Here is a 12,220-nt window from a genome sequence, read left to right on the forward strand (position 1 = left end):
AGATTTTTATTAATTTTGAATATGTCCTTTTAAAAAAAATTAGATTTCTCACGTATATTGTTTGTAGTTACAATGTTGTATGCCGCTCTGAGTTGCTTCGAAGGGCGGCATAGAAATGAAAGAAAGAAAGAAAAAGAAAGAAAGGAAGAAAGAAAGAGAGAGAAAGAAAGAAAGAAAGAAAGAAAAAGAAAGAAAGAAAGAAAGAAAGAAAGAAAGAAAGAAAGAAAGGCAGAGCGCGCGGGGATACTAAGAAAGAACAGAAGAACGGAGTTGGAAGGGACTTTGGAGGTCTTCTAGTCCAACCCCTGCTCAGGCAGGAACGTCGGAACTGATGCTAAGAGGGGGAGGGGAAACAAGCGGATGGGACCGGGAGGGCGCTTGGTGGGAAAATACCTTCCAAACGCGCGCGCCCAGGCTCCTGTCCCCGATCCAGCTGGGTTGCGCCTTGCGCAGCACTTCCCCAGCTGAGCCCGCCCGTCCTCGCCTTGCGCCGCCCCAGAAGCCCGAAGCGGCCACTCAAGACTCGCCTTGCCGAGCCGGAAGACCCCACCCCCGGCCGGGCAAATCGAGGAAGTGGCGGGGCTGCTCGAGCAGGGAAGCTGAACGCGCCTCCTCCTTCTCCTCCTCCTCCTCCTCTTCCTCCTCCTCCTCCTCCGGGTTTTGCTGTTTCCCCAAGAGCGCAGGCAGGGACGGGCATCCCACACTGGTGGGTGTCCCACGCAGTCGGCCCTTCCACGCGCCCTCCTCCGCGGGTTCCTTCCCTTTCCAAGTCCCCAAGGCACGGAGAGCGCGCCGAGGTTCTCCGCAAGGCTTGCGCAGATGGAGAGCGAGGCCCCGGTAAGTGCGCGCCGCAGGCTGGAAAGTCTCGTGGCGCTGGACGGTAACCAGCGCGCATGATTGAGCTCGTTGGAGGCGTCTCTAGGGGACCGCTCGAGGAACCAAGCGCAGTCCAGAAGAGCTAAGAGGAAGAGGGCGCGCGGGAACCCTACAGATTCGTCGGACTCTTTACTTGGCACTTATTTATTTATGTTGTTTACTTGTTTGCTTTGTCAAGTACGTACTGGTGGTATACAAAAATATAATAATATTTATAACCATGGTACTAGTAAAAGAGAAACATTAGGACAGGGGACGGAAGGCATTCTGGTGCACTTATACACGCCCCTTACTGACCTCTTAGGAATCGGGAGAGGTCAACAGTGGATAATCTAAGGGTAAAGTTTTGGGGGCTAGGTGATGATACTACAGAGTCTGGTAGTGAGTTCCATGCATCAATTACTCGGTTACTCAAGTCGTATGTCCTGCAATCGAGTTTGGAGCAGTTGACTTTAAGTGTGTGCTCGTGTGTTGTCGTGGTTGAAGTTGAAGTAGTCGTTTGCAGGAAGGATCTTGTAGCAGATGATTTTATGGGCTATGCTTAGGTCGTGTTGAAGGCGACGTAGCTCTTAAGTTTTCTAAACCTAGTTACTGGCGTCCGGTACATCTGGGCGAGGCTGGCGAGACCCTGGAGGCCGGCTTGCCCGTTGCCCAAAGTTGCAGCCAGGCCTCTGGGTTGCTGCTGTCCAACATTGGTTGCAAGGCAGGCTTGGCGTTGCCCCGATTGGGCGAACCACCCTGTAGCGAAGAGCCCCTTTCTGGATCTGCTGCTCGAAGGGAATCTTCCTAGGCGAAGATTCTGTGCGCCCTACAAGGCAGACGAAGGCAGCTCTGCTCTCTCTGTCTCGCTTTTAGGGGGTTGGGTAAAGGGACGTCACTTTCTCTTCCTCTCCAGCTGGCTTCCACCCCACGCTTTCCCTTTCGGCGGCTGCAATTGCCGGGCAGGGTTAGAACCCTTTGGGGAACCCTTCGCCTAAAAACCTCTCTCCAACGTGCTGACTTTGACAGCCGCTCTTGGCGATTGGAAAGTTCCACTCTGGCGAGAGATTGGACCTGTTGCGAAGTGGCCAGCTTGGGGAGGAAAGCGGCTGGTGCAGCTTGTTTTTCTCGGCTGCCTGGCGACGGCATATCCACGCCTGTAAACTGGAGCAGGCAAAGCGCTTCCTTTCGGTTCCTCACTTCAAGGAAACTCTGCGATTTCCAGAATTGCATTTCCGAATGGTTGCTTAAAGGGACAGGGCAGAAAGAGAAGGGATCGAGTCTTTGGGAAGGGTTCAAAAAGGGTGGAATATCTAGCCCAATCCTGGTAGGTGGCTCAGTGGCTAAAGAACGAGTGGCTGAGCTTGAGGATCAGAAAGTTGGGCAGTTCAAAGGTTCAATTCCCTAGTCTCTGTGTGAGCAGGGAGTTAGACTAGATCAGTGATTTTCAACCTTTTTTGAGCTGCGGCACATTTTTTACATATACAAAATCATGGGGCACATTGAGCGGGGGTAGTGGGTGGGGGCTAAAAAAAATTTGGACAAAAAAATTCTCTTTTCCTCCCTTTCGCTCTATTTCTCTCCCTCTTTCTCTCTCTTCCTTCCTTCCTCTCTCTCTCCATCCCTTTCTTTCTCTCTTCCTTCCTTCCTCTCTTTTTTGCTCTTTCTATCTCTCCCTCCTTCCCTGCCTCTCTTTCTCTCTCTCTCTCCCTCTTTTGCTTTCTTTCTCTTTCTCTCTCTCTTTCTCTCTCTTGCTTTCTTTCTCTCTCTCTCTCTCTTGCTGAGCTTCGCGGCACACCTAACCATGTCTCGCGGCACACTGGTTGAAAAACACTGGACTAGATGACCTTCATGGTCTCTTCCAACTCTGTTGTTGTTGTTTTATTATTATTATTATTATTATTATTATTATTATTATCATAATATTATTATTATTATTATTATTATTATTATTATTATTTTCACAAAACACTGTAATACAAACAGTAATTGATATGATGGATTTTGTATCACAATATCACAAGTCCAACACTTCCCAAGCATGTAGGACTGTGTGATGTATTTTCATATGATGCCTGCAGATCCAAGTACGGTGGCCTTTTGCAACTGATAGATTGTGATTTTGTCAATGTTTATTGTTTTTAATTGCCGGCTGAGGTCTTTTGGCACAGCACCCCGAATGCCCATTACTACTGGGATCACCCGTACTGGTTTATGCCAGTGTCGGTGTAGTTCAATTTTAAGATCATGATATTGGCTAGGTTTTTCTTGTTGTTTTTCATCAATTTGATTGTCACCTGGTATGGTGACATCAATGATCCACACTTTTTTCTTTTCCACAGTCATGAGATTCCGTGTATTGTGTTTCAAAACCTTGTCAGTTTGGAAAGTCCCAAAGTGTTTTGGCATGCTTATTTTCAACTACTTTCTCAGGTTTATGATCCCACTAGTTATTTACCACTGGTAGGTGGTAGTTGTGGCACTGGGCCACTTAGTTGTGCGTCTGCTTGTAGTCTGTGCAATTTTCTTGCAGCCACTGAGGATATGATCAATATCATCCTCATCATCCTCATCCTCATCCTCATCATTATTATTATACCCTATGTTGGCGGCCCCCAACCTTTTGGGCATCAGGGACTGGTTCTGTGGAGAGAGTTTTTTCTGTGGGCTGGAGGGGACGTGGCTTCATGTACTGCCTGCATCCCACTGATGGGACATTGCTGGTTTGCATGGCCTGGTATCTGACATGCCATGGCCCAGTGCTGGTTCATGGCCCGGGGAGTTGAGGACCCCAACGCTATGCCATTTCAGACAAATGACCATCCAGTGTCTTCTTAAAAGCCTCCAGCAATGTAGAACCCACAACTTCCGAAAGCAAGCTGTTCCATTCATTAAATTGTTTTCTCTGTTAGGAAATTTCTCCTTCATTCTAGCTTGCTTCTCTCCTTGATTAGTTTCTATCCATTGTTTCTTCTCTTGCCTTCTGGTGCTTTGAAAAATAGGTTGACTCCTTCATCTTTATAGCAACCTCTCTAATATTGAAAAATATTGAAAAAAACATATATACACAATCAATCTAATTCCAGGCCTGCCAGAGAAGCCAATTCCTAACAGCTTTCTGGAAGATCAGTAGGGAGGAGAATCTCTGGGAGCAGTTGATTCCATAGAGTCGGAGCTGCCACAGAGAAGGCTCTTCTCCGAGGTCCCGCCAACTTACATTGTTTGGCGGACGGGACCTTAATGGCCGCAATGAGGTATTAGGTCTAGGTCGGAGGCAGTCCTGTAAATAGTCTAATTAGCTCTATTGAGTAAACTCTGGGTTTGAGTGAGTTTTAGTAAGCCATGGTCTTTTCAAATGTTACGAACTGGGTGACACAGTGGTTAGAGTGCAGTACTGCAGGCTACTTCAGCTAACTACTAGCTGTAGTTCAGCAGTTCAAATCTCACCACTGGCTCAAGGTTGACTCAGCCTTCCATCCTTCCGAGATGGGTAAAATGAGGACCCAGATTGTTGGGGGCAATATGCTCATTCTGTAAACCGCTTAGAGAGGGCTGTAAAAGCACTATGAAGTGATATATACTGTAAGTCTAAATGCTATTGCAATGTCATAGATTGCTGCAGGCCTACTCCATGTAATGATTAATACCAACAATACCTTTCAAATGTTCATGGCGACATCCATGTTTATTTGCTGCTTCTCAACCCTTGGAAAAAAATGCCTATTCTCCAGAAACCTTGTTTCATTGCTTAAAATTCCAGGGGTTTCAGGATTTCCCAGCAGACTTCTAACTGTAAAATATATTGCAAATTCCTTCTTGACATGCTGTGTTTCTTTGTATAATCAACTGCTTCAGGGATAGGTAGCTCTATATAAACACACATCTAATTCTAAAATAGTCCAGTCCAGGAAGTTGCATTTTTGCATGTTCAAAAATAATTTGAAATGTTGATGTTTTCTCTGATTGTGTTTACATATTTCCATGACGTAATTCCATTGTAAGGCAAATAATTGTAATCCCCCTCTTTGCAAGATTTTGGTTCAAAATAGTGCCTGCATTTTTAAAATATCGTTATTATCTATTTATTTATTTATTTATTTTGTCCAATACACAATGAGAGTTTTAGTGGGTGTATATATATATATATATATATGTGTGTGTGTGTGTGTGTGTGTATGGCTAACTGATGAGGCCAAAATAAGGCTGAAATAGATCTATCCTAGTCTCCCTTAATTTTCAAATTCAGCAAAAAAAACATGTGACATATATATATATACGCACGCACGCACACACAGACACACACACACACACACATACATACATACATACATAGCTGGAGGGATCAAGGTCTGGTGGCTCAACTGCTAATTCTCTGCCTTACAAGGCAGAGGCTACCAGATCGAATCCCAGTAAGGAAGGGTGTGAGGCCAGAACAAGGCCGAAATGGTACCATCCTAGTCTCCCTTAATTTTAAAATTTCAGCTAAAAACATTTGAGACATACATATATATATATACACACACACACACACAAACACACACACACACACACAGTAAAATACATGATGAAGGTTATAGAGAAGATACTCATAGTAAAATATATCTATGAAAGAATAGAAAAGAAGATATAGTAATAGAACGTATCAATGAAAGAATACAAGAAGAGATATAGGAATAGAAGAAAGGTCTAGGAGATATAGGAGAGCAATAGGACAGGGGACAGATGGTGTACTCGCCCCTTACTTACTGGATAGGTCAACTGTGGATAATGTAAGGGTAAAGTGTTGGGAGGTTGGGGATGATACTATGGAGTCCGGTAATGAGTTCCACGCTTCGACAACTCGGTTACTGAAGTCATATTTTTCACAGTCAAGTTTGGAGTTGTTAATATTAAGTTTAAATCTGTTGTGTGCTCTTGTGTTATTGTGGTTGAACCTGAAGTAGTTGCCGACAGGCAGGACATTGCAGCATATGATCTTGTGGGCAATACTTAGATTTTGTTTAAGGCATCTTAGTTCTAAACTTTCTACGCCCAGGATTGAAAGTCTAGTCTCGTAGGGTATTCTATTTCGAGTGGAGGAATGAAGGGCTCTTCTGGTGAAGTATCTTTGGACATTTTCAAGGGTGTTAATGTCTGAGATGCGATATGTGTTCCAAACAGATGAGCTGTATCCAAGGATGGGTCTGGCAAAAGTTTTGTAGGCTCTGGTAAGCAGTGTGAGATTGCCAGAGCAGAAGCTACGTAGGATTAGGTTTACAACTCTTGAAGCCTTCTTGGCTATGTTGTTACAGTGGGCTTTGGCACTTAAATCTTTTGTTATTGGTATACCGAGGTCTTTAACTATCCTACTGTTGTGCATTGCAGAATAGGCTCAGAACAAATGAAGCAGAATAACAAGAGTTGGAAGGGATCTTGGAGGTCTTCTAGTCCAACCTACTGCACAAGCTGTCCAATCTCTTCTTAAAAGTCTCCAGTGATGGAGCACCTACAACCACTGAAGGAAAACTGTTCCACTGATTAATTGTTCTGTCAGGAAATTTCTCCTTTAGTTCTACATTGCTTCTCTCTTTGGTTAGTTTCCATCCATTGTTTCTTTGTCAGTTCCTGCAAATTGCAATTCTTGCAAATTTGAATTGCAGGAAAAAGTTACTTTCGACTTTCTTCCAGGCAGATTATTTTGAAGAGCAAAGAACTCTCCCAAGAAATTCTGGCTGAATTCTATAACAAAATTTTTTGCTAGGGAAAAAAAACACCTTTACTCTGATATAAACATATCCAGTGTTTTCACTCTGGAGATGAAATGATGTTTTTTTAATAGAAAACTTTATTAATTTTCATATATACAGTATATATTTAAAAAACAATAACATAATTATATGTAGTAGTTCTGCATTGATGCATGAAAAGAACATTCATATACAGTGATACCTCGTCTTACAAACGCCTCGTCATACAAACTTTTCGAGATACAAACCTGGGGTTTAAGATTTTTTTGCCTCTTCTTACAAACTATTTTTACCTTACAAACCCACCGCTGCTGCTTGGATGCCCCGGCTCCAGACTTCCATTGCCAGCGAAGCACCCGTTTTTGTGCTGCTGGGATTCCCCTGAGGCTACCCTCCATGGGAAACCCCACCTCTGGACTTCCGTGTTTTTGTGATGCTGCAGGGGAATCCCAGCAGGTGAATCCCAGCAGTGCAAAACGGGCGCTTCGCTGGCAACGGAAGTCTGGAGGTGGGGTTTCCCATGGAGGGTAGCCTCAGGGGAATCCCAGCAGCACAAAAATGGGCACTTTGGCTGGCAAAAGGGGTGAATTTTGGGCTTGCATGCATTAATCGCTTTTCCATTTATTCCTATGGGAAACACTGTTTCATCTTATAAACTTTTCACTTTAAGAACCTCGTCCCGGAACCAATTAAGTTTGTAAGATGAGGTATCACTGTACCTACATTTCATCATAGTACTCTCAATTCAAACATTACTTCCGTAACACCAAAAATAATAATTTATATAGTTATACATTCCTATTCACATGTACATATAATCATAAGTTTCTTTTTACATATTTACAATTTTCACACTTGTGCCACATGATACTTGACAAATTTATATTTTTCTTTTATGTACTCTGAGAGCATATGCACCAAGACAAATTCCCTGTGTGTCCAATCACACTTGGCCAATAAAATTCTATTCACTCATTCTATTCTAATTTTAGGAGTTACGCATGATCTTCCTATTTGGAGATCTGAGATTTGGAGAATTCTGGAGTGAATTCTAGGCTTACTTGCGTTATCATGGTCATGACCTTTAAAGCCCTACATGGCATTGGACCAGATTACCTCCGGAACCGCCTGCTACCGCACGAACCCCAGCAACCGATAAGGTCCCACAGAGTTGGCCTTCTTTGGGTCCCGTTGACTAAACAATGTCGTTTGGCGGGCCCCAGGGGAAGAGCCTTCTCTGTGGCGGCCCCGGCCCTCTGGAACCAACTCCCCCCGGAGATTAGAACTGCCCCCACCCTCCCTGTCTTTTGTAAACTACTCAAGACTCATTTATACCGCCAGGCATGGGGGAGTTGAGATATCCCTCCCCCCTAGGCCATTACAAGTTATGCATGGTATGTTTGTGTGTATGTTTGGTTTTATAATAAGGGTTTTTAGTTGTTGTTGTTTTATTATTATTGGATTGTTACATGTTGTTTTATCATTGTTGTTAGCCACCCCGAGTCTACGGAGAGGGGCGGCATAAAAATCCAATAAATTATTGTTGTTGTTGTTGTTGTTGTTGTTGTTGTTGTTGTTGTTATTATTATTATTATTATTATTATTATTATTATTATTATTATTATTATTATCTCTTATAGCCCTTTATGGATTTTCCTCCAGAATGTCTTTGTCCTAGAACACAAGCACCATATCTGAAAGAAGGTGCCATTAGATTTTTTGCATCACCAACAATTTGGATTTAATTTTGAAAATATTTTTGAAATGATGTTTTATGCACAGTGATATTCCCGTCAGAGGGTAAACTCATTTCTGAGCCAATCTCTTTTAAAAAAAAAAAAAATTAGGTTATGACTGGAAAGAAGAAGCAGATCAATCAGCAAAAGGAGGGAAGATACCAGCATTGGCACATTTGGAGGAACTGAGTTTTTAGAAGTACATTTTTTTAAAAATGCAAAGAGAGCAAGAAGTAAAAGCAAAACAATGTAACTAAAAAACAATCCAGGGAGGGCTGAGCTTGTAGAGAGAATCCATTGAAAAAACAAGACCTGATGGAAAGCAAGATATAACTTTTTAAAAAAGGAACAATCCAGTAGTAAAAGAAAAACCAGTGTTTTGTCCTTTGAGTCAAAGTGGAAACAAATTCTATCTTTAGCTGCTGTCAAAGAAAAAAAGTATTTTTTTTGCTTACAGAAGACTTGAAGCAAAATCGCTTTCATAATACAAAATACAGTTTATTTACTTTTGTCCTCTTGTAACTCTGCCTTGATTTTTGATCATGCTAAGTGGCACTCCTTACCAGAGCTAAGAGCCTTCGGAGAAGAGCGGCATACAAATCTAAATAATAATAATAACAACAACAACCAGGGACAGATTCCCATTTTTGCTGCTACCAGTGTGCATGTGTGAGATTTCAGCATTTTTTTTCCTTCTGCGCATGCGCTAAAGCAAAAAATCACTGAAATCTCTCTCGCGCACACGCATCCCCTTGCAAGATTTTGCTTCCTGTGCATGCTCAGAAGCACAAAAAAGAATCTATGGTGTGTGCGCGCGCATAAGGAGAACAGAAGCTGCATGCACAGTGGAACTTTCACTACTGGTGCGTTGTCGTCATCCGTACCAGTGGCAATCCACTACTGGGCATGACGGCTCAGTGGTTAAAGATGTGAGCTTGTCATCTGGAGAGTTGACTAGGTTTGAGACCCAAGTACCACACATGCTCCCATTCGTTTCTCCTGCCTACCTAGCAGTTTGAAAGCATGCAAATGAGAGTAGGTAAATAGGTACCACTTTGGTGGGAAGGTCCCTATTTGGACCGGGACTCACTGCTCACAGTCACTCATGCCCTCATCACCTCGAGGTTCGACTACTGTAACGCTTTCTGCATGGGGCTACCTTTGAAAAGTGTTCGGAAACTTCAGATCGTGTAGAATGCAGCTGCGAGAGCAGTTGTGGGCTTCCCCAGGTATGCCCATGTTACACCAACACTCCGCAGTCTGCATTGGTTGCCGATCAGTTTCTGGTCACAATTCAAAGTGTTGGTTATGACCTATAAAGCCCTTCATGGCATCGGACCAGAATATCTCCGAGACCGCCTTCTGCTGCACGAATCCCAGCGACCAATTAGGTCCCACAGAGTGGGCTTCTCCGGGTCCCGTCAACTAAACAATGTTGTTTGGTGGGCCCCAGGGGCAGAGCCTTCTCTGTGGCGGCCCCGACTCTCTGGAACCAGCTCCCCCCAGAGATTAGAACTGCCCCTACCCTCCTTGCCTTTCACAAACTCCTTAAAACCCACCTTTGTCGTCAGGCATGGGGGAACTGAGATATCTCCCCCGGGCCTATATAATTTATGTATGGTATGTTTGTAGGTATGTCTGCTTAAAAATGGGGTGTTTTAACTATTTTAATTTTAAATTGTAAATTATTAGATTTGTCAGGAACTATTTTTATTGTGTTGTTGAGCCGCCCCGAGTCTACGGAGAGGGGCGGCATACAAATCTAATAAATAAATAAATAAATAAACAATGTTCCGTAAACCTTTGATTTATGATCATGCTTGCATTGGTTTCCGATTGGTTTCTGGATGCAATGCAATTCAAAGTGTTGGTTATGACCTATAAAGCCCTACATGGCATCGGACCAGATTACTTACGGGACCACCTCCTGCCGCATGAGCTCCAGTGACTTGTTAGGTCTCACAGAGTCGGCCTTCTCCAGGTCCCGTCAACTAGACCAGTGTTTCCCAACCTTGGCAACTTGAAGTTATTTGGACTTCAACTCCCAGAATTCCCCAGCCAGCGAATGCTGGCTGGGGAATTCTGGGAGTTGAAGTCCAGATAGCTTTAAGTTGCCAACTTTGGGAAACACTGAACTAAACAATGTCATTTGGTGGGGCCTAGGGAAAGAGTCTTTTCTGTAGGGGCCCTGGCACTCTGGAATCAACTCCCCCCCAGAGAGTCGCACTGCCCCCCACCCTCCTTGCCTTCTGCAAAAGCTTGAAAACTCATTTGTGCCATCAGGCTTGGCGTCATTAGTTTCCAGCCCCCTCGCCGAGATATGGAAATGTATATTTGCCTTGTTTGAATGGAGATGATTGATTTTAAAACATGGGGTTTAGATTAACTAGTTTTAAATTTAATTGGATTAGGATATTTTTGTATTGTTTTTTTAAAAAGGTTTTTATTGATGAAATACATTAAAAACAACAAAGAAAAAATAGCAACATGTTGTAAGAAAAAAAGAAACAAGAGGAGCAAAGACTGACAAAACATTTCACATAGACATAAACAACAAATTCGTCAACTATACTGTTGACTGCTAGTTTACAACTTTCCAAATTAGATACCATCAAAAGTTTCTACATGTTTTTTTCCTATATTTACATTTTGCAACTGTTGGATAGTCATCTACCGAGGGGTTTTGCCATTCCTTTTATCTGAAATATAATGATTTTTCTTTTTGGAGTAAGTTGTATAAAATTTTGAATTATTTGTTCATTTCTTTTACTTTTTAATGTATTCTTATTGTCTTTGGACAACACTAGCTCCCCTTGGCCAAGAAATGGAGATTAACACCATGCCCTAGAATTGGGCAACTGACAAGGAACTGACGGGGAAACTTTTACCTTCAAATCTTATCAAAGCTACAGTTGGACTTTGAGAAGGATTGAATAATTGCCTGAAAATTTTCTCTCCCACTTCCAGGCTGTGCCACCTGGAAGTCACTGAACCACCTTTGAGTCACAGATATTTAATTATAGTTTAAACTCATGACTGAATGCAGTGTTCCCTCTAATTTTTTTTGGGGGGGGGGGGTAGGCAGAAAAGTATAGTGTCTGAGCGACAGTCCCTTCGGGACTGGGCGGCACAGAAATAATAAATAAACAAACAAACAAACAAACAAATAAATAAATAAATAAAAAACCCACCCTGTTTTGCCTCAGAGAATTTCAAAATAAAATACTGTACTGTGTGTCTATAACAGTGAGCTCATAATAGGGCAACTCTATCAATATCAAAATGCCACTTAAATAGTTGAGCTAGTTTCAAACTAGATTTTGATTTTCTTTCTCTCTTCCTTACTTCCATTCTTTTTCTTTCTCTTTTCCTTCCTCTCTTTTTTCTATCTGTTTCTCTCTCTTCCTCTCTCTCTCCTTCCCTCTCACTCTTTCCCTCTCGGCTTCTGGGCAGGTTTGGAAAACTCTGAGTTGATGATGATTTTTAAGTGAGCGATTGCTCACTGCTCAACTTAGAGGGAACTATGACTGAATGTATAAAGGAGATAAGCAACAGGTAGATATCTTATCGAGGGCTGTGCGTTGGTGGGCTGACTGCTTTTTTAAACTTGACACCACTTGGTTGCTGAGATTCAGCCCGTTGTAACTCTGACAAACAGAACTTGGGGTTGGTAAAAATTCTCCCAATCTGGGAAATATATGGGAAGAAATGTGGATGTATTTGCAGGCGTCAGTTGCATTTACCAAATCCATTATTTTGTGCAGCAAAACAGAATACAGCATTATGAGCCATGGTGGTGCAGTGTTTAGAGTGCAGTACTGTAAGCTGCTTCTGGCTGTAGTTCACCAGTTCAAATCTCACCAGGCTCAAAGTTGACTCAGCCTTCCATCCTTCTGAGGTGGT

The 12,220-nt window shown here is 42.8% G+C and overlaps 1 protein-coding gene across 2 annotated transcripts in view; it reads left to right on the forward strand.

Moving 5' to 3' along the window:
- Nucleotides 1-567: 567 nt before the first annotated feature.
- LRRK1 (leucine rich repeat kinase 1) overlaps nt 568-12,220 on the forward strand; it is a 96,588-nt gene continuing 84,935 nt past the window's right edge. For both annotated transcript variants that reach the window (XM_070763610.1, XM_070763611.1), the window contains exon 1: nt 568-837. The gene's annotated coding sequence lies outside the window, so the exon portion shown is untranslated. The remainder of the gene's footprint in view (nt 838-12,220) is intronic.

The sequence above is a fragment of the Erythrolamprus reginae genome, chromosome 10 (assembly GCF_031021105.1).
Source record: "Erythrolamprus reginae isolate rEryReg1 chromosome 10, rEryReg1.hap1, whole genome shotgun sequence".
Taxonomy (NCBI): domain Eukaryota; kingdom Metazoa; phylum Chordata; class Lepidosauria; order Squamata; family Dipsadidae; genus Erythrolamprus; species Erythrolamprus reginae.